This window comes from Prionailurus bengalensis, chromosome B4, assembly GCF_016509475.1.
Source record: "Prionailurus bengalensis isolate Pbe53 chromosome B4, Fcat_Pben_1.1_paternal_pri, whole genome shotgun sequence".
NCBI lineage: Eukaryota > Metazoa > Chordata > Mammalia > Carnivora > Felidae > Prionailurus > Prionailurus bengalensis.
The window spans coordinates 46,946,908-46,967,627 of record NC_057358.1 but is presented as its reverse complement, the minus strand read 5'-3'; the positions used below and the strand labels follow the sequence as shown (position 1 = coordinate 46,967,627).

Below are 20,720 nucleotides of genomic sequence, written 5' to 3'. Positions count from 1 at the left end.
GAGGGGCTGTATGGAACTTCTGAAATGTTGCTTTCATGTAGCTAACTCAACTTGGAGACCTGCCAACCATATTCCGCTTTCCTCCTTCTTCCAGCCTACAACCCAAATGTGATGGTTGGATCTCCATCGGCCATTTTGGATCATAAGTCCACCTAGAGGATGGAATCCACATCCTAGAATACAGTAGAGCAGAAAGACAGGAGCTTAGGTGACTGGTGATTCCATGACCATCAGACCTTCCCTAGACAACCTATCTCCACACTTATGGGAGAGAATGAACTTGTGTATGTGTAAGTCTGTATTTGTCTGATCTGTGGCTTACCACCAGTACCATTCTTAACTGATACAGCAACCAGCAATGAATGCTGCACCTCAGGAGTTAAATTATGTGGGTTAACTGAGTTGATACTCTCGGTCCGGGAATGCATGAAAGACGTAGGCAGTGAGAAATTTAGGAATCAAACGGATCTGAGTGCATTCTGCCTTTGTCACTTACGACCTGTGTGATCACTGGTGAGTGACCTTACTTCTCTGAGCTTAATTCCACCATCTGTAAATTAAAGCTGGCTATTCTTACTGGCCATGGGAGTTAAATAAGAAAACGTCTGCAAAGCACTTTGTGTTGCAATCATGTATAACAGATCCACAGTAAGTGGTCTTAAATGTTTAGAAGACAATAATATACCTTTAAGGACTTAGAAATCACCTAGCCCAGACCTCTCACTTTTATACAAGAAGAAACAGCATCATAGAGGTGAAATCAGATTCCCAAAGGGTCTCTGAAGTCCCCTGTTGGAAGGCACAGTTATCATGCTTACTCACAAAGGATATTTTCATCATTCTGTGCCCGGCATGGCATCCACATTGCTCATGGCCCTGGGGCCCCAGGACTTCTCTTCTGGACACACTGCCCAGCCCCTGATGAAGGACAGATGCTCAGCCCTGAGCATCAGCCACCGAGATGGTGTTCTTTTCCTGCACTGATATCATCAGTCACATCATGTGGTACTACTTTAATTGCTGTCCTATTTTTGGAAAAATAGATGGCTAAACATAAGCCATTTTTTCTTAGCATTTTTTTGGTTACTGAAGCAAAGTACTCAGTAAATAAGGCCTGATTTGCATGACATTTTGCATGAATAGCGATGTTGAATGAACAAGGTAACAGACTTTGAACTTTTGTAGGCATTCTATTCAATTTTAAAATGATTTTTTTTTTGTTAATTCCCAGTAGATTTCCACTGACATTAAAATCGACCACAATTTGGGAGGCCTCTGGTGGCTACAATGAGAAAATACAAAAGCAATTATAAGCCTGTGCGTGTTTGTTTAGCTAGGTGAGGTATGCCTTTACTTATGCACATTTGGCTATGCAGATTTTCGAAGCACGGGGACCCGGGTTCCACTCCAAACCCAGGCAGCATCAAAGTTTTAGGCATTATCAGGGTCTTGCTGGGAGCCAAAGAGGACTCATGCTGTGTTTTCCCAGGTCAGAACTGGTCCAAACGATGCCCACAGAAATTCAAAGGCAAGACAACACTGGAAAGGAGAAATAACCACCAATATTACATTCTAGAGGTAGCAATGTATTCCAGTTTGGGCCTGTGTACTAACTAGATAGCACGATCCACCTAAAATAACTAAATAAAAGATATTGGTGTCTTTTCCACAGAGCACAATCCGAATGTCCCATCACTCAAGAAACTTGCCCAGTGTGACTGTTTGTTCACATAACTCACCCCAGGGCATAATTGTACAGCACGGCAGTGATGAATGACTAGGAGAGAGCAAATAGAATAGAATAATAATTCTACTCTGGGCTTAAATAATGCTTTTCTTCCCCAGAGGTCTGAGGGTTTTCATATAGATTCAAAGGTAAGGGTGGGTATTATTATCCCCACTTCTGGATAAGGAAATAAAAATGTTAAGTTGTCTGTTCCAAACTTAGAATAAAAGCCTATTCAAGGTGAATAATAACTTTTGACATTATCTCTTTTCTCAGATGAAGAAACTGAGGTCATGGTGGTGATATGATGTTTCCAAGACTGTATCATTAGTGGCCAAATAACACCCCTGACATGGAGCCAGAGACAAACATTAAGCTTCTTGCCAGCCCAGTAAATACCTGCACCATTTTCAAGTCCAGCTTTTCCAGAAACATAGCACCAAAACAGGCTTCCCATCTAGCCAATCGAGGGCCGAGTCTCCCTGGGGTCAGCAGGGTCGTGGTCAGAGATAATGTCTGCTTCCAGAATCCCGGGGTGGGGGAGGTATTTTGCATTAAGAGTAGGTTAACACAGTAACTGGAGAGCTCTCACAGGAGTACACTTGCCCAAAATTTATACGCAGAAGTCCCCTCTCCATATTATAACAGCATTCAGATTTCCTGCCCAACTCTGTCTTTCCCCCATTACCATAGTCGTCCATATCCCATAAAAGATGAGATGCTGCCGAATGTGGGAGGCGTCTCAGTGGATACCTGCCCCCAAGGATTCTCTCCTCTACACGTGCCCCCTCCTTCCTGGGCTTTCAGGCACCACGATATGTGGCCCAGACATCCAGCCCATGGATAGCCCCATCAGGATTTGGATTCCTCTGAGGATGACGCTCCAGGGTCCTGGCGTGACATGAAGCGGCAATGGCTGGGCATTGCTCTGGGGCTCTTGGGCGGCAAGAGGCCGGGGGGGGGGGGGGCGGGGGGGCAGGGATGAGACGTCACAGGCCGCAGAAGAATGGGCGTCGTGCTACACGAGGGAAAGAAGCTGTCATGGCGCCTTCTCTCCGGGCAGCTCTATCAGAACAGTAGACAGAGGTTTGAGAAGAGGTTGCAGCCACACAGAACCCATGCTATCCCTGCCTATCTTCCTCCCACCAACTTCCACCACATGCTCTGGCTGCCCTGGGGCAGCTGCCTGCAGTCTGTGGTAAGCTCTGTCTGTTCCTACTGCCAAGAAAAGGTAGAAAACACCTGACCTCCAGCCCCCTGCCCCATGACCCCCACTTACAACCTCCTGATTCGGCCCAAACCCATTGCCCTTGCTTACAAGAGAAAGGCGGGTTGCTCTTGAGATTACACACCAGGCCTCCTTCTCTCGGATCCAAATGTTCCTCCCAAGGTCCTGCATCAGGAGGAGATCCTACTTAGCAGAAATGGGGATGATAAAGAGTTTTAGTTCTAAATCACAGTATGTTCTCAGATACAAGGGCATGTATGACATCACCAATAATTCAGATATCACATAAATATTTACCACACAAAGCCACTCTCCAGGGGAACAGAAGAGAAATGATGAGGTACATGGAGACGTCAACTGAATTCTTTCACCCTGCTAGCGAGTGCTCGGGTCAGCTCACCCCAGTTTGGTGCCTTTGATCCCTGGGTAAGCTTCCTCAACAGGGGATTTTGTCAAACTTCTTAGGACGTGTAGCTTTTGTGTGGGATGCCCTTGACCTCTGAACTTCGGTGACGTGTGCAGCTACTATGTCCCCCACCCCATGTCCAGGTTCCCACCCAGCAGTCAGCCACAGCAGCGCTGGCACGCACACAGCCCAGTGCTCAGTTCTGGGTTTCTCGGGAACCGAACACGTAAGCGGACATTCATGGACCCAGACACCTGCTTTCCCTTCCTCTCCCTCCTGCTGTCCACACTTGGGCCACTTCCCTGCTTCTTAGCACTTCAGACGGAGGACGTGAAGGAGTAAACGTGAAAATCTGACAACTCGTGGGGCGCCTGGGTGGCGCAGTCGGTTAACCGTCGGACTTCAGCCAGGTCACGATCTCGCGGTCCGTGAGTTCGAGCCCCGCGTCAGGCTCTGGGCTGATGGCTCAGAGCCTGGAGCCTGTTTCCGATTCTGTGTCTCCCTCTCTCTCTGCCCCTCCCCCGTTCGTGCTCTGTCTCTCTCTGTCCCAAAAATAAATAAACGTTGAAAAAAAAAATTAAAAAAAAAAAATCTGACAACTCGATTTTGCTGTTTTCCGGAAGCAACGGCGAAACATGAGTTGCCAAACAAGGCAAAACCACTAGCCATTGAAATCTGTAGATTTCGGCTGCCCTTATTTCCTCACAGATAAGTGAGAACTGACAATAAAGTTATTTTCTCTTCAACTTTCTTCCGGAAAAAAAAAACAAAAATTATTTCTGATGCCAGCTTCATGGGGGTGGACCAGGACCCGTAAAAAATCCACGGCTTCTGGCAAGCACCAAGAACTCGAAGCTTGGGGAGTGAGGCCACAGACCAAAGACAATCCCCAAAGGTCTCTGGGGCCACAGGGAGGCTGGGCCCACCTCACCCTTCTCAGTGTGGGTCCATGGCATCCAACGTCAGCCCCAGCCCACTCTTGCCATACAGGCTTCACCCCCTCCCCCTCACCTGGTCACACTGGCCTCTCGCTGCCCCCGATCACGCCTCCCCTCTCCTGCCCTCACCCCCTCTTCCCGCTAGGCCCCTGTCTGAACGTCCTTTCCCAAATCCAAGCCTTCAAGGCCTGGCTCAAGTCCAAGAGCACCGCGAAGACCTCAAGACAATGCCGGTCGGTCAGCACTGCTTTGAGCCCTCCACCACGACCCCATCTTTCCTCTGGGCGCGTCCTGTGGGCGCGTCCTGTCACCCTCAGGAAGCTCAGACGGGCGCCAAGGGGAAGAGTAGCAGGAGCCCTGTGCTTGGGCCGGGCCCAGCCTGCTGCAAACCCAGTCTCTGTCATCTCCACAAGTGAAGCCCGCCTCGGTGTCCTCTTCTGTAAAATGAGACTGGAAATAGAATCTACCTTCTCGATTTATTTTGAAACCGAAATGAGAGAAGACTTTAAAGCACTTGGCACAGGGCCAGGCAAAAAGTAAGTTCTGGGAGCATGGTGGCTAGGAGCATCGCTGGCAACGTCCCTACCACCCCAGTCACAGCACAATGCCTGGTGGGCCACCCCTGGCGGCACATCGTGCCAGGAGACGCCCAGGGTTTTGTGGCTTGTACCTTGGTGCCTAGGGTTTTGAGTACACCATCTCTTAGGTGTTTGCACGATTCCTCTCTCCCAGCAAGATGCAGACTCCCCTTCAGGACTCAGGAGCACAATTCGCCCTTAGTGATCCAGGACCACGCTGTTACTGGTCCAGCTCAGAACCTGCTCCCTCTCCCCTTAGGCTGACTTCATCTCAGGAGAGCCTTGACTCTCCTGCAAATAGATCACCAGGAGACTTCGGAATTTTAGATATTCCCAGACCTGTCAGAGTCTTTAGACTTAAGGCAGGCATCTCCTCCCACTTCAGTTACAATTAGAATTCAATTACACGCCCTTCAAAATTGACAGTTCATAGCTCTGGAACGTTTAGGAAAAACGACCACTGCCACCGCTCTGCCCTCCCTCCACACCTCCCCCTACCTCCTTTCTCTTCTTTCTTAGCTTCTGCGGGCTGCCTGCTGCTGTCCTGACCGCCCCAGGCTGGCGACCCCTCCCTCCCAGACGGGCTTTGCAGACAGCGCCACCTTCTGGACGCAGACTCAGTTGCACCTTCCCCTTCCAGGAGAAGGGGTTGCATGCAGGCCAGGAGCCCGCCTAGGGTGAACGGTCCTTAACCTCCTGGTAACGCTGCATTAACTGGACAGTTCTGTTGCAGTTCTGCAATAGTTAATATTTTCCTTTTTAAAATTTGTTTAAAGTTTATTTATTTTGAGAGAGAGAGAGAAAGAGAAAGAGAGAGCAGGGGAGGGGCAGAGAGAGAGAGAGAGAGAGAGAGAATCCCAAGCAGGCTCTGCACTATCAGCAGGGAGCCTGATGTGGGGCTTGAACTCACAAACCATGAGCTCATGACCTAAGCTGAAACTAAGAGTGGGATGCTTAACTGACTGAGCCACCCAGGTGCCCCCATATTTTCCTTTTAAAAAGCAAGGAGCAAGGAGAGGGGCCCCTGGGTGGCTCAAGTCAGTTAAGCGCCCGGCTTCAGCTCAGGTCATGACCTCGCAGTTTGTGGGTTTGAGCCCCACGTCCCGCTCTGTGCTGACACCTCAAAGCCTGTAGCCTGCTTTGGATTCTGTGTCTGCCTCTCTCTACCCCTCCACAGCTCATGCTCTGTCTCTCTCTCAAAAATAAATAAACATTAAAAAAAAAATTTTTTTTAAAGCAAGGAGATACACATTGTAAGAGAAGAATGAAGGGCCAAATGTAAACAAGACCTATAAATTAGGGAAAATAAATTCCATTTTAGGCAGTCTTTTACCTTAAAAATGTGAAGTGTTAACAGTGATGACTGCACATTTACATTTCTTTTTTCTTTTTTTTTTCTCTTAAGCAACTTCCATGGGAAAGTGTCAGCTTTAGAATTTGATATAATGGTATAACTTTTTGCATTGGTATAAACATAATTACTGGTCTAGAGACCTTTCCTAACGAAGAGACAAAAGGACATTAACCCTCCTAGCGATGTCTGGAAGTAGATTTGGGCTCCTCCTCTCCTAACAGAACTTGCCACGATAGAAAAACATCTTTTTAAAAAAATTTTTTGAAGTGGGGCGCCTGGGTGGCGCAGTCGGTTAAGCATCCGACTTCAGCCAGGTCACGATCTCGCGGTCCGTGAGTTCGAGCCCCGCGTCAGGCTCTGGGCTGATGGCTGGAGCCTGGAGCCTGTTTCCGATTCTGTGTCTCCCTCTCTCTCTGCCCCTCGCCCGTTCATGCTCTGTCTCTCTCTGTCCCACAAATAAATAAACGTTGAAAAAAAATTTTTTTTTAAATCATCAGAATAAATAATAGCAACTAAAGGAGCACTGGGCGGCTCAGTCCGGCGAGCACCTGACTTCAGCTCAGGTCATGATCTCATGGTTCATGGGTTTGAGCCCGTGCCTGGCTCTTGTTCTGGCTGCATGGAGCCTGCTTAGGATTCTCTCTCTCTCCCTCTCTCTCTGCCTCTCTCTCAGCTCCTCCCCTGAATGCTCTCTCTTCCTCTCTCTCTCTCTGTCTCTCTCTCAAAATAAATAAATAAACTTAAATAAATTAATTAATATTAGCAACTAACACTTTACTGAGCACTTACTAAAATATATTACTCTAAAATCCGTATCTACGTTAGTTTGTTTCATTCTTACAACAATTCGACATGATAGCACTATCATTAGCCCCATTTTAAAAACAGGGAAACTGAAAGACAGAATGAATTGCCCAAAGTCACACACAGCCAGGATTTGAACCTAGAAGTTTAGCTCCAGAAGCTATAAGTTTAACCATGACTACATTCTGCCTTATAGTAGGTCAGCAGCTCCAAGGTGACCACCACCAGTGAAATTTCCAGGTGGGGGGGAAAAAAGCCATCATTCTATCTCCATAGCTCTTTCTTGCCCTCTACTTTTTTATTCATTCATCCATTTATCCATCCACAGTCCTTAAACATATTAGTTAAGCAGATAAAAATACAGATAGAGAAACAGAGACATAGAGATAGAGACGAGAGAGAGAGACAGAGAGAGGGAATGTGAGGCAAGAGACAGAAGACAGACAACAGATGAGAAGATTTTGACAGAATCCTTAACCTGGCGTCTATGGGATCCCTGAACTCCCTGAGATTATATGCAAAGTGTCCCCTGTATGTGTATTTTTTCTGGGGGAAGAGTCCCTAGTTTTCTAAAGATCGTCAAAGGTGCCTGTTTCCCCAAAAAGATTAGGAATTACCAATAGCAATAAAGAACACAATGGTACACACACCAACCATCTCTCTCTCTCTCTCTCTCTCTCTCTCTCTCTTTCTCTCTTTTCATATGGGACCATCTACACAGTCTACATTTTCTCTTTTGGTCAAAAAGTGAAAGAAGATAAAAGGAAATCCTAGAACATTGAGAGAGCTCGAGACTACCTTTAGAACTCATTAACATGTTCTTAGTTACTTTCAACAGTTAATGCAGTATGTGCTAGATATTACTTCAAACATACATAAGGAGGAGAGAAGGAGGACCAGTTTTTACTAAGTACTTACTACATGCTTGGCACTTAATTTTTCTAACACTGTTGTAGGGATTATTGTTGTTGTTCTCATAGGATTGATTTTTTTTTTTAAGGTACAAGTTTTTGAGACCGTACAAATCACACCCAAGTTCAGGCGGTTAGCAAGGGGCCTGTCCACATGAGTTAAAGGCAAATCTACCTGAAGCTATAAACCTTGTTCTTCCCTCTGCTTCATTCTGTCCTGAGAAAAGCAAGAAGGGCTAATCACTGGATGCATCTCTAATAACCTTGGCAAATCTTTCCAGGGTCAGTCAAAATGAATATGGGTATGTGTGTGCATGTGTTCTTGGGACAGGGTGACCAAGCTCTATTGCATCTCTGATGCAACACATATTCAGAAAAGAAGCCCATTATTTGGAGATTAAATAATTTAATGGTGCTATTATTTCTAGCTTCTGAATCCTTCCGTTAATTCATTATCTTATTCCTGAGCAGCTCTATACTAGGCATTGGGTAGGGCCTAGCATATCGACTTGTAATATCATCTCCAATAGTCCCCACAGTCCCTGTCCTCAGAAAGCCCAATGTCTAACAGAGACCACAGGCATGTGATCAAATCATAATCATACTGTGGAATATAGTTTAAAATACAAGAATGTGCTGAGTCCGGTGGCAGAACAGAGAAGAAGAAAGATGTTTAGGCTGAACCTCAAAAAATTAGGAGAGATTCCCAGGCCAACAATGTGTGATGGTTAATCTTACGCGTCAATTTGTCTGGGCCTTGGTGCCCAGATAGGGGCTCAAACATTATTCTGGATGTTTCTGTGAGGATATTTTAGGTGAGATGGATATTTAAATCGGTGGATTTTGGGTAAAGCAGATTGCCCTCCCTAATGTGTGTTTGGGCCTTGTCCAGTGAAGCGAAGGCTTGAATAGAAGAAAAAATTGACCTTCCCCAAGCAAGAGAGAATCCTGCCAGGAGATGGCCTTCAGGCTTGGACTGCACCAAACACTCTTTGGGACTTGACCACCTCCTTCGATAACATGTGCGTCAATTCCTTAACATAAACTATTCTCTCTCTGTCCCTCTCATTTTCTCTCTCTCATATATATGTAGAGAGAGAGAGAGAAAAATATATATATATATATATTTATATTTATATATGTAGATATATATTTATATTTAAGTACATATTTACATTTATATCTCTGTTATGTATTTGTGTTGGCTCTGTTTCTCTGGAGAACCCTGACTAATGCACACTACGAATAAGGATAAGCCAGGCGGAGGGAACAACATGTGCAAAGGCACGGAGGCATGAGGTTGCGTGACAACTTTGGGCAGCTACGCGTGGTTCAGCCAATGTATTCAATCCTGTTCTGGAGCCCGGTTTTATTGACTGGTCTGCTCACTCTATGCTTTGCTCCCATACACTAGATTCTAGGAACCTATTCTCTTTAGTCTGTTTGACTAAAAAGCTGCCCCCAGAGCTTCCGAAAGTCTATAAGCTGCTTATATTTCCCTAGAACAATGAGTCTCAGTCACCAGTTGAAGTCACCGGTTGGAACAAGCGCACGTTTGATGCGCCACCTTGACAGAAGCACGTACAGCTAGTCCTGTCAGGAAACAAGGCATGCTCTGGACATCATATTCTCTGTGCCGCAATTTCACCGTCGGTATCCTTTGGGAAAAATCTGCATCAGTCAAGATTTTCAGAAAACAAGACCAACAGGATGTAGGCAGTTTGAGTCCGAAGGCAGTCTGCCGGCAGCATTCCTTCTTGCCCACCCTCAAGAGGCTCCTAGAGACAGCTGAGATGAGTCATGATCTCCTCTTGTCAGCTTCCCTGAGCCACACAGTCTCTTTAAAGCTATCTGAGTGCTGTTCTTGTGCCACGAATGAGACTCGAGAATTTCACGAAGCCCTTGAGAAATTGTGAACGCGGGTACAAATATCTGGGGGAAACGTCTACAGCTTCCATCACGTCTTCGAGACCACAGCTCACCCCATCCAAAATGAAAAAGAAAAAAAAAATTAAGCATATGCGCTCTCAGGGGTAAGAGACCATTTGAATGCGAAAGGACAGACCAGAGGTATAACTCTACGACCCAGGTAACTTGCCATACATGGTTCAATGACCTTCCAGAAATAGTAACTGTGAAAATTGATTTCTCAAGTCCTATCGCTTCCCCCATCTTGGTTAGACTGTGTCGCTTCTCAAACTACTTGGCCAAACGGACAGTTTCTTTGTCCCTGCTAAGGCAGCGTCAAGATCAAAGACTGGACGTTAGGAGACTTGGCCTCAACCTGGTCTTGGCTCTGACACCCCCCTGTTGTGTGACTTTGACGACCCATTCCACTGCCAGGAGCCTCATTATATTGCGAAGATTGGGTGGGATGATCGCTAAGGCCCTGTCTGACTCTCATGGAATTGTCGTCAGTGACTCTGAATTACTCTCATCTGCCTGTTGGTGGCATTGCTTCAGGCTGCTCTTCAATGCTCTGGACAGGTGACATCGCCTTAGGCCTTCCTTCTACCGGCCCCTCGAAAGGAACTCAACGGCTATGCAGATTAGCAAAAAGCCATGCAAATTAGTTTGGCTGAGAAGGAGATGCTACTCTGCAAAAGGAAGAATTTGAATATAGTTTAAAATTATGAACCACAGACCTTATACCATGATTCTTCAGGCTGTGAATACCCACTGCTTTTGGAGGAGGCATCACTGAGTGATTAGGAGGGGAGAAAGACCAGTGGCAATTTTGCAGGATAGTTTGAAAAGTGGTCTGATTATTATTTTTATCTCATATGATTCATTAGGGCTGTTCAAAACAGTCTTCCACAAGAGGTGAACTGTAATCATTTTTATTAGCTGTGCCACATCTCATACACTAGCTATATTTCACACATCAGGAAATCAGTTCTTACAACGAAAGAGACAGTTCTAGGCAACGAAAAAAAATATTAGACTGAAAGTTCTGAGACCTGAGTCATGATCCCAGTTCATCCGTTAACTTGCTACATACACAGCCCCAGGTACGATTATCAGTATGAATTCATTGTCTTTCTGTCCTACTTAACTGGGAATTCCTCAGGGTCAGAGACCTTACCTTACTGCATCTCAGCATCTACTCCAACCCCTCCCCCATTGCTACTGGGCAACATCCAGGGGTTTGGATTGAATAGATCCCACTCCTGCCTGCAAGGATGTGCCTTGCTTGATTGGAACCATCCACAGGGAATGATTCAGTACGGGGCAATAAATTGAGGCATTAAATCAATCGGCTCACGTCAATCCCTTGGCCATGAGGGTGGACACAGGATCCAAAGTGGTTAAAAATTTTTTTAATTAAAAAATTAAAACAGGGGTGCCCGGGTGGCTCAGTAGGTTAAGTGTCCAACTTCAGCTCAGGTCATGATCTCGCAGTTCGTGGGTTGGAGTGCCGCATCGGGCTCTGTCCTGACAGCTCAGAGCCTGGAGACTGCTTCAGATTCTCCGTATCCCTCTCTCTCTGCCCCTCCCCTGATTTGTTTTTTCTCTCTCTCTCAAAAATAAATAAACATTAAAAAATTAAAACAAAAAAAAAAGAGCTTGTGGGCATCTCCTTCTCTTTAGCTCTGGAGGAGGTATTAGTCCCTGTTGCTGCTGGGAGTCATTCCTTCATTTATTCTTCTCTCCAACCTTGTTTCATTGGTGATCCATGCTCTAAGCACAGTTCAGTTCTAAGTGCTAAGGATACCAAGTCTTCAATCTCACATTTTAGTGAAAGGCACAGAAAATAAATAAGCATAGAAATGCATTGTTTATCGTCAAGTGACGGTCTAGGAAAGAAAAAACTAAAACCAAGTAAGAAAAGAGAAAGTTACGGTGTGTGATACGTCAGATGGGTAAGTAAATTAAAAGAGATGCAACCAAAGACATAGAGTTGCTTAGAGGAGAATAAGATTGGCCGGAGGAGAGGAAACCTGGGAAGGTTTCCCAATGGAGATGATATTTAAAAGTCAGAGAGAAAATTAAAAAAAGAGATTGAATATGCAAGTCACTTTGAAAATAAGCCCATTTCTTAAAGACCAATTGGGTTTGGGAGTTAAGAGAGAAAGTTAATATAGTTAATATACAGTATAGTTTATATACAGTACAATATTGGTTTCAGAGGTAGATTTTAGTGATTTATCACTTACATACAACACCCAGTGTTCATCACAAGTGCCCTCCTTGGTATCCATCACCTATCTAGCCCATCTCCCACCAACCTCCCCTCCACCAACCCTCAGTTTGTTCTCTATCATTACAAGTCTCTTGTGGTTTGTTTCCCTTTCTTCTCTTCCCCTCCTTCCCATATGTTCATCTGTTTGTTTCTTAAATTCCACATGTGAATGAAATAATTTGGTTATTTGTTTTTCTCTGATTGACTTATTTCACTTAGCATAATATATTCTAGCTCCATCCACATCGTTGTAAGTGGTGAGATTTCATTCTTTTTGATGGCTGAGTAATATTCCATTTATACATATACCACATCTTTTTTATCCATTCATCTGTCGATGGACATCTGGGCTCTCTCCATGGTTTGGCTATTGTTGATAATGCTAAAAGCATTCTTTTTAAAACTGCAATTTATATCTCCTTAGTGGGTCATGACACCAATTTAATGGGTTACAACCAGATTTTTTTAATAGAATGGAATAGATCAGAATAAAATGGAATGCATCACACATAGTGAGGCAAGTACAGTTCTGTGAAACTTTGTTTCAGTTGTGTGTGTGTGTGTGTGTGTGTGTGTATTTACCAGTCGAGATATAAAATGTAGTTCTTACAGTGGATCATGGTATAAATAAATAAATAAATAAATATTAAAAAATTAAAGTTGGAAACGTTGACTCAGAAGTGTTAAATCCACATCAATGCAAGACTGTGGAATCTCTAGTTTAAAAAAAAAAAAGAGACAGGGGCGCCTGGGTGGCGCAGTCGGTTAAGCGTCCGACTTCAGCCAGGTCACGATCTCGCGGTCCGGGAGTTCGAGCCCCGTGTCAGGCTCTGGGCTGATGGCTCAGAGCTTGGAGCCTGTTTCCAATTCTGTGTCTCCCTCTCTCTCTGCCCCTCCCCCATTCATGCTCTGTCTCTCTCTGTCCCAAAAAAAATAAACGTTGAAAAAAAATTTTTTTTTTTAAAAAAATAAAAAAAAGAGAGAGAGAGATTAACAAATGCCAATGGTTTTGACATTGAAGATTTTGAATTTGAGTTTAAGGTTTCAGCTGAATTATCTAACATGAAGGCAGTTTAAAAAGTAAACAGAGATGGGGAAATGTCAATGCTAAAGACAGGAATGTGGGATTCATCTGTAGAGGAATTACACTTGAAACTACAGGAATGAGTAAAGTTGCTAGGAGGAGAAAATGTAAGAAACAGGAGGGGGGAAAGGATAAAGCCTTAGGTTCTAAACTGTGGGGAAAGGGATGGGAAGAAAAGACCATGATAATGGAAGAGAAAGAACCAGAAGCTCAGGGAAAATCAGGAGATAAAGGACAAGGAGGCCCCATAGAGAACAGAATTTCAATCATGTCAAATGTTCTAGGGAGTTGAGGAGGAAGACGTGGGTTGAGAAAAGCCACTGGATACAGCAACTTGGAGCATACTGACGATTTTCAAGAAAACTGTTCTGCAGAGGGATGGAAATACAGGCCAGGATGGTTAGAACATAAAGGCGGTGTGTTTTATAGTGAGGAGAAGCATATGGAATGAATATGTGATCCTTGCTTTCCATTTCCGACTTCATCATCACAGTTTCCAAGGGACAGTTCTCACAGTCATTGTCACCAACTTTATCTCTTCACCCATCCAGTTTCTGTACCATTTCTTGAAACATCTCGGGTTTTTCCTCCAGGCGGTGATCGTCAACAACATCAAACACGCTTCATGGGCTCACAACAAGCTTTTCTTGGTCAAAGGATACATGTTTAATATTTTTAATGCCAGTGGAAGAACCCTGGGACTCAGGAAGGGCTCCCACTCCCCACAGCCCTATATCCTCTTCCTGGGAATGCCAGGAGAATTCATCTTTAGCAAGAGACTGTTGTTTTGTTGGGGCAAATTCTTGAATGGGATTTATGCTTATGCAAATGCAAGGCTCAGTGCCCAATCCCTGAGAAGGAAGGGATTAAGCCCATGAAAACCTAAGGCTTCTAAATAGTGTAGGTGAAAGTGTTGTCTGCCATGAATGAAGAGATTGTCGTACTGTTTACTGACCTGGGGCTTCTTCGGGACTGAGATTAGGGACCGTGGTCCAGGATGGGAGGTGGGGCTGGGAGATGAGGCAGGAATATGAGCTAAGGAAGAGCATGTCTCCATCCGACAGGACAGTGGAGGCTGAGGACTGAGGAGGAAAACACCCCATCAGAGGCTCTGTGTCAGTGTTTAGAGCGGCAACAATATCTCCTATCAAGTTTCACATTGTTCTTCCCAAAGCTGTAATTTTCTTATAACCTGAAGTCTCTGGTAAAGTTTCTTAACCGTTACAACCTCTCACTAGTAATAACTAACATTCATGGAGGGCTTACAATGGGCCCGGCGCACTTCTAGGTGCCCCACGTATCATTAACTCGTTGATTCTCAGAGCTACTCTATAAAAGGAAATATTATTATTACCCCCATTTCACAGAGAAAGAAACTGAGGTACAGACAGGTTATGTAACGTGCTTACGGGGGTCAGAGTCTGAATGTGAACTCGTGAAGTCTGACTAGAGCGCTCATAATCTTAACCACCACTAGTCTCTATATCTTTACGTATGGGTGCGCCAGCTTGGGAAATACAGGAAGGCTCTGTGATGACATTTGGACCGGAGACATTGGTGCACCACGGAGAGGTGAGAAGGAGCCCAGCAGAGGAAATCTGGGGTAATCGGGAAGCAAGCGCTTGGCAGTCACATTTGGAGAACACAAGCAATTCCTGGGAATGCCAGCGGCCCTCAGGAAGGACCCTGGCATTCCTGCAGAACCATGGGGCAGGGACTGTCACTAGAGGAACGTGCACATGGAAAGGGTGACTTCCACCTCTGCGAAATGTGATGGCGTGCAGGCAGCGCCTTTCACGATGCTTGGATGCTCGGGAACGGGAGCCTACATTCGTTAGGTCTTGCTGCCACTTCCTAATGCTCTTTCTAACATCCCTTGAAGGACAATCCCGATTTTCATTCTATTACCACGATTCAGCTCATATTCATCGTCTGTCATTTGCAGGCCAGCCAGCTGACTCTGTGGCACAACTTCCCCCCCCCCTCCCCTACCCCCCATGTTACCTCTAAGGCATATTTGCAGCCTCCTAAACATGCTTTCCGTACTGAGAAATAATTACACTTATCCACAGATAAACCAGAATGACATCAACGTTCCCCATTAATAAAAGAGATTTGTGGGAATTTAATTTTTGATCCAAATAACTGAAAGCCAGTGGAAGAATATGAAGTTTATATGAGCAGTTAGTAGTCAATTCACAAGAGCTGAAAGTGTATTAGACTAAAATAAATATTTGTTAGAACAATATGTGGTGATTTTGTGTCTTTGGAGAAGGAATGTCAATGAGAAAGCTAGGTGTGGAGAGACTAGATAACTGCCTTCCCCCCAACCCAAAAAGAAAATAAGCTGCTTATCAGGCATGACGAGTCTATGGGACGTGGTCAGCCTCATTAGCATATCTTAATTGGGAATTAGACTGTCATCGGCAGAACACATTGTAAGTGGAAAAACTGGGGAGACAAAATAATGCACTTAAATTCCAAATGCACATCTTGTTTCCTACCTACTTCTTGAAGTGGTTTGCCTTTGCCTTTCCCTTCTGTTTTCCTGTTATTCATTTCATCTTTCCTCTGTTCACAGCCACACCCCCAACTTCCCCTGTGAACTGTCTTAAATCCCTTCTTTTCCCCAGTTCTATTTGTGATGTATCTCCACAATCACCAGAAGTTATTGCTCCGTTTGTACCCTCTCTCTTTTTATATTGCTTTCCTTTTATCTCTACCTACTCTACTGGTTCTCATTCATCTTTCTCTTTGTCTTTCTCACTTTCCCCTCCCCCACTGCCTTCCTCTTTTCCTCTCTACCTCTCTGTCACTCACACACACCAGCTCCATCTCACATAGAAATTAACTTATAATTAAAAAAAAAAAAATGTCTTTGCTGGTTACAAATTCCGTTCATGTGGCTCTTGCCCAGGGACTTAGGATTGCATTAAGATTGGATGCATCTCACAGCCTGTGCTCTAAGCTGCAAATGCTTTCTTGACCCTCTCCCACACAACTGGTGGAATAGCATTATCCGTTATCTCCTTAGAACAGGGTTGAGAGGAACATAGTGCTGAATATACATTTGGCCAAGGCTGCATCTATATTATGGAAGACGCTGTTCGCTTTCAGGACAGAGGACACTAGTGCCTGAATTCCCAGCCTCATCTGCAAGTGTGTTACCTCATGGCTGAAAGTACCCTGCTGGGCAAACTCTCCTCTGAACTTGGGGAGCATCATGAATGCTATTGAATTTGGTTTTCCCCAGTTACACCAGGACCTGTAGTAGTCCTGGTGGGTAGTGTGTTTGAAAGACACTTTCAAATAAAGCAAAGAACCATACATCGTGCAACCGGCTGTTTATCTTATAGACTTGACCTGGTTGTGAGAAGACTATAGTGAAATACAAACTATTTTCCAGGGAGCATACACAGGGCTGTTGATGCAGGCTTTACCTTTATTCTTATGGGTGGGGGTCTAAGCTTCAGAGCCATACAGAGGGGCATATGTTTGCAAGAACATGATAATTATACCTGTCTTCTAAGTCGTGGCTGGGGCTGTTGGATTAACTCTCCTACAAGCTGGCATGGGTATGAAAGATTTGCCCCATAGTGGGTCTTTAGGGGCACTTTTTTCTCACGGTGAGCTTAAGAATACCAGCTTCTAGATAGCGTCCTCAGAAAACCCCCAAACCTTGGCTCCAGGATGACTTTGAAGGTGTCTGACAAATTAGTGCCACATGAAAGTTTGTTTTGGACAGTCAAGGACAAGCCCCACATGATTACTCTTTAGAGTAATTAAGATCCAAGATTTGCCTAGGATTATTCAAAACAAAACAAAACGAAAAATCCCAGGGAATATGGAAACCTGCTCCAAACCCACCAGACTCCAATTACTCTGAAAATCACACTCTCACGCTTAGTTTACACTGCAATAAGCCACAGAACTAAATATTTACAGCATATCTTGTTTATTAAACCACATGATGTAGGTGGTTGTATGTAGTGTGGTTGGTGCCTTTTCAAAAAAAGTATATTCTTCCATCCAGAAATAGAGACAAAAACCCAGAGACTGGCTCAGTGGCTCCCACAAATCTCTTTAGCCGGTGTGGTTCTCCTCTTGAGGTTCGGTTGTTGGGAATTGGCCTGATATAGCCCCCTGTAGAGAACCTGAGAGCAGATATTCCAAACTTAGCTGCCTGCTGCTGTCTGAACAAGAAGGGGGTCTAGTGTGTAAAATTAAGGTATTCAATCAATCATAAAATATAGGAAGATAGGGGCACCAGGGTGGCTCAGTCGGTTAAGTGTCTTACTTCGCCTCAGGTCATGATCTCACGGTTCATGAGTTTGACACCCGCATTGGGCTCTGTACTGACAGCTCAGAGCCTGGAGCCTGCTTAGGATTCTGTATCTCCCTCTCTCTCTGCCCTTCCTCTGCTCACGCACTCTCTCTCTCTCTCAAAAATAAATAAATATTAAAAAGAAGAAGAAGAATTGTTAAAAAAAAAAAAAAAGGAATATAGGAAGGTAGTTCTCTGAACCAGGCACATGTCCTCCCCAACAACAGAGAAGAGCAGCAAATGACAATGAATGAACTCTAGAATGCTGTTCTCAGGGTATAGGCTTTGAGTAGAAAGATGGGTCCCAAGTATGTAACTTCAAATTTAACTTTCTGTAAGACAATTGGCACTTTTCTGGAAAATGCTCAATTTCATGAGTGTCACTCAATTCATATTTACTGGACACCTAAGTTGTTGATAATATTAGAAATCAGATATCTCCAAATTTCAGATGAGACAAAAGATCATTAACAGATACAACAAAATGACTCAGGAAAGAGATACATTTATGCATCTAGTTATTGACTCTTGAGAACCGTGTTGTGTCCCTTAGATATTACTAAGTCTTTTGTCTCAAAATTAGTTAAGAGATTTTATCATAGTATCAGCCTTTTTCATCTCAACTACTTATAACATACAACTACCTTGGGATGCAACAAGGTCAGTTAAATTTTGGGAAAAGCCTTGTGTTACAGAAATACAATTTCTCATATACATGTGATTAATATTTTAACAATATCAACTTTTACACTTTGCTTTTTATGTTGACATATCAGAGTAAAGGAGACATTATCCCAAGACGTTCACCTTCACTTCTCAGGATAAAAAAAGGGATTCAGGAATGATCGTGTGCATCACTCGCCTAAGAAAACTCAGTTCACAGAACTGCATCGGAGACCCTGCTTCCAGTTCAGAGGAACTATACATCCAAGATTCCCCAAGGCAGTTCCAATTTCAAAGATTCTGTCCCAATATCACCATATGTGGTCTCTTCTCAGATCTGTCTGACTGGGCTCCAGAAAACATAGATGCCAGCCTCAGCCTCGATATTCATTTGTCCATTCAGCAACTATTATTGACCTACTCTGTACACGCCACACTGTTAAAGTAGATCAAACACCATCCCTGCCCTAGAGGAACTTACAGACCTGGCAAAGACAAGCCTGTAAAAAAAAAAATCAAAACAATGATAAGACCTGCACAGTTGTCGTGGCAGAAACATGAACAGTGGTCTGCAGGAACAGTGGATGTCAAGAGGAGTGTGAGAATGGGAGGCAGTCCATGGAAGTCAGATCCTAGAGCTGGCTTTGAGAAGCATGGGAAAAGTAAGGGGACAGCATTTCAGATGGAGGTAACAGCACGAAGGTCCACACGGCTTCAGTGAACTGGAAGTGTGTTTCTGAGAAGTGGTCAAGATGCCATGAACAAAAGCAGGTGAAGGTGAGGGAAGCAGGGGAAGAGTGGAGAACATGAAATTCCAAAGTCAGGTTGAATGAACACTTTGAAGTGTCTATCTGGGATGTCAGGCTGAGGAGATGGGAATTTATTCTTTATAGGACAGGGAGCCACTGAATGTTTTTGAGGAGGGAAAAAGGACCTGGGAAAATCTGAACTTTAGGAAAATGATGGTCTCCTTGAAAAAAGGAGAATTTGTGGAAGGGAGGTCAATTAGAGGCTGGTTTTTCAGATGAAAGGAGGCAATGATCCAGATTAGATACTGGATCCTGAACTGAGGTCGAGCAGTGAGACGCTAGGAGGCGGATGTGGATTTCGCAATGAATATATATGGAGACCACAGTTTCTGTGGCCCTGACTTTCATCTGAACTAGGGGCTCTTGAAACTGCTTGAGAATGACCCCTAAGTACGTCTTGTCTTAATGAACTTCCTCCCTTCTCCACAATGTGTCATATCTAATGTGGCCACCAGGGGACACGCTTACACTAACAACTTCGGAAGAGACCAGAAAAGAAGCAGCCTAGGTAGGGTGGGTAGACACCAGGGATTAGAGCAGAACAGGAATGGAAAAATATGGAGGATAGTAGAGTAGTCCAGAGGGAGACAGGGGTAGAGGCATGGGATTCTTATTGTTCTAGCAAATTTGAGATGAATTTGCAATGTGGGCAAAAGAATGGAAAATAACATTTACTGGGTTCCTAATACACACCAGGAATGTGGGCTGGGTCCTTTTCTATTGTTTCATATCTATACATGACTTCTACATGATGACTATGCGTTGTCTCATTTATAGCCAACAAAACGAAGCCTGAGAAGTTCGTTCACTGAGACATTTCTTGAGCAACTACTATATGCCAAGCACGCTTCAGAGCAGTTGGGATACAATGAGTAAACAAGACAACCCTGAAACATACTTCACATGGGAGATGGGTGGGGATCAAAAAACAAGTGAACAAAGAAATGAATGAGACAATTCAGACAGTGATAAACGCTATCAAGAGCGTGGAAGTATCATCAAGTATTATAGGGAAGGGGGTGGGAAGAATTTCATGTAAACTGGTTGATAAATGGAAACTTCTCCAAGCAGGTGCCATTGAGCTTAAATCTGAATGATGAGGATGAATCAATCAAGTGAAGACCTGTGGAAGGAAGATTCCAGACAGAGAGAACAGCAAACACAAGAGCCCCAATAGGAGATTCGCCTTGACATTCTCTTAGGATGGAAAGGCCTGAGTGGGCTGGGTGCAGTGAGCAAGGGAAGATTGGTAAAGATGAATTGGAGAGATTGCGGGGGGGGGGGGGGGGCAGATCCCAAAGGCTACTACCAGGAATTTAAATTTTATTTTAACTTACAGGAAATCACTCAAACCTGGGTCCAAGCCTATATCTCACATTTGCAGGATCCAGGACAAGAGTTTAAAGGGAAGCCCCAAGCACGTTTCTCTTCCCCCTCTGCTCCACCCTGCACCGCAAAGAACTTCACACTCACGTGTGTGGACACCCTAGCTCTTATGTTCAAGCTCTGCCCCTGCTCCCTTACCCCAAAAAGCCATCCCTTGCTCACTCCTCAAGCCAAGGAAGCCAGGTGATCCACCCTTAGGAAGAACTCCAGAAGGATGCTTGTATATCTTTGAGCAGGAGATCCTAGGACCCTAGTGCCCAAAGTGTGGTCTAGGAGGTCTCTGGGCTCCAGACAAGAATGTCCCCCTTGGTCCCTTGGACTCTTCC

At 44.5% G+C, this 20,720-nt stretch overlaps 1 long non-coding RNA gene across 1 annotated transcript; it reads right to left on the bottom strand.

Annotated features, from left to right (window-relative positions):
- Positions 1-2,326: 2,326 nt before the first annotated feature.
- LOC122473143 lies at positions 2,327-3,537 on the bottom strand. The gene is made up of 2 exons (XR_006294595.1): positions 3,079-3,537; positions 2,327-2,791 (listed from the first exon to the last, which is right to left on the bottom strand). It is a non-coding gene; the product is annotated as an uncharacterized LOC122473143 (long non-coding RNA).
- Between the last annotated feature and the right edge of the window lie 17,183 nt (positions 3,538-20,720).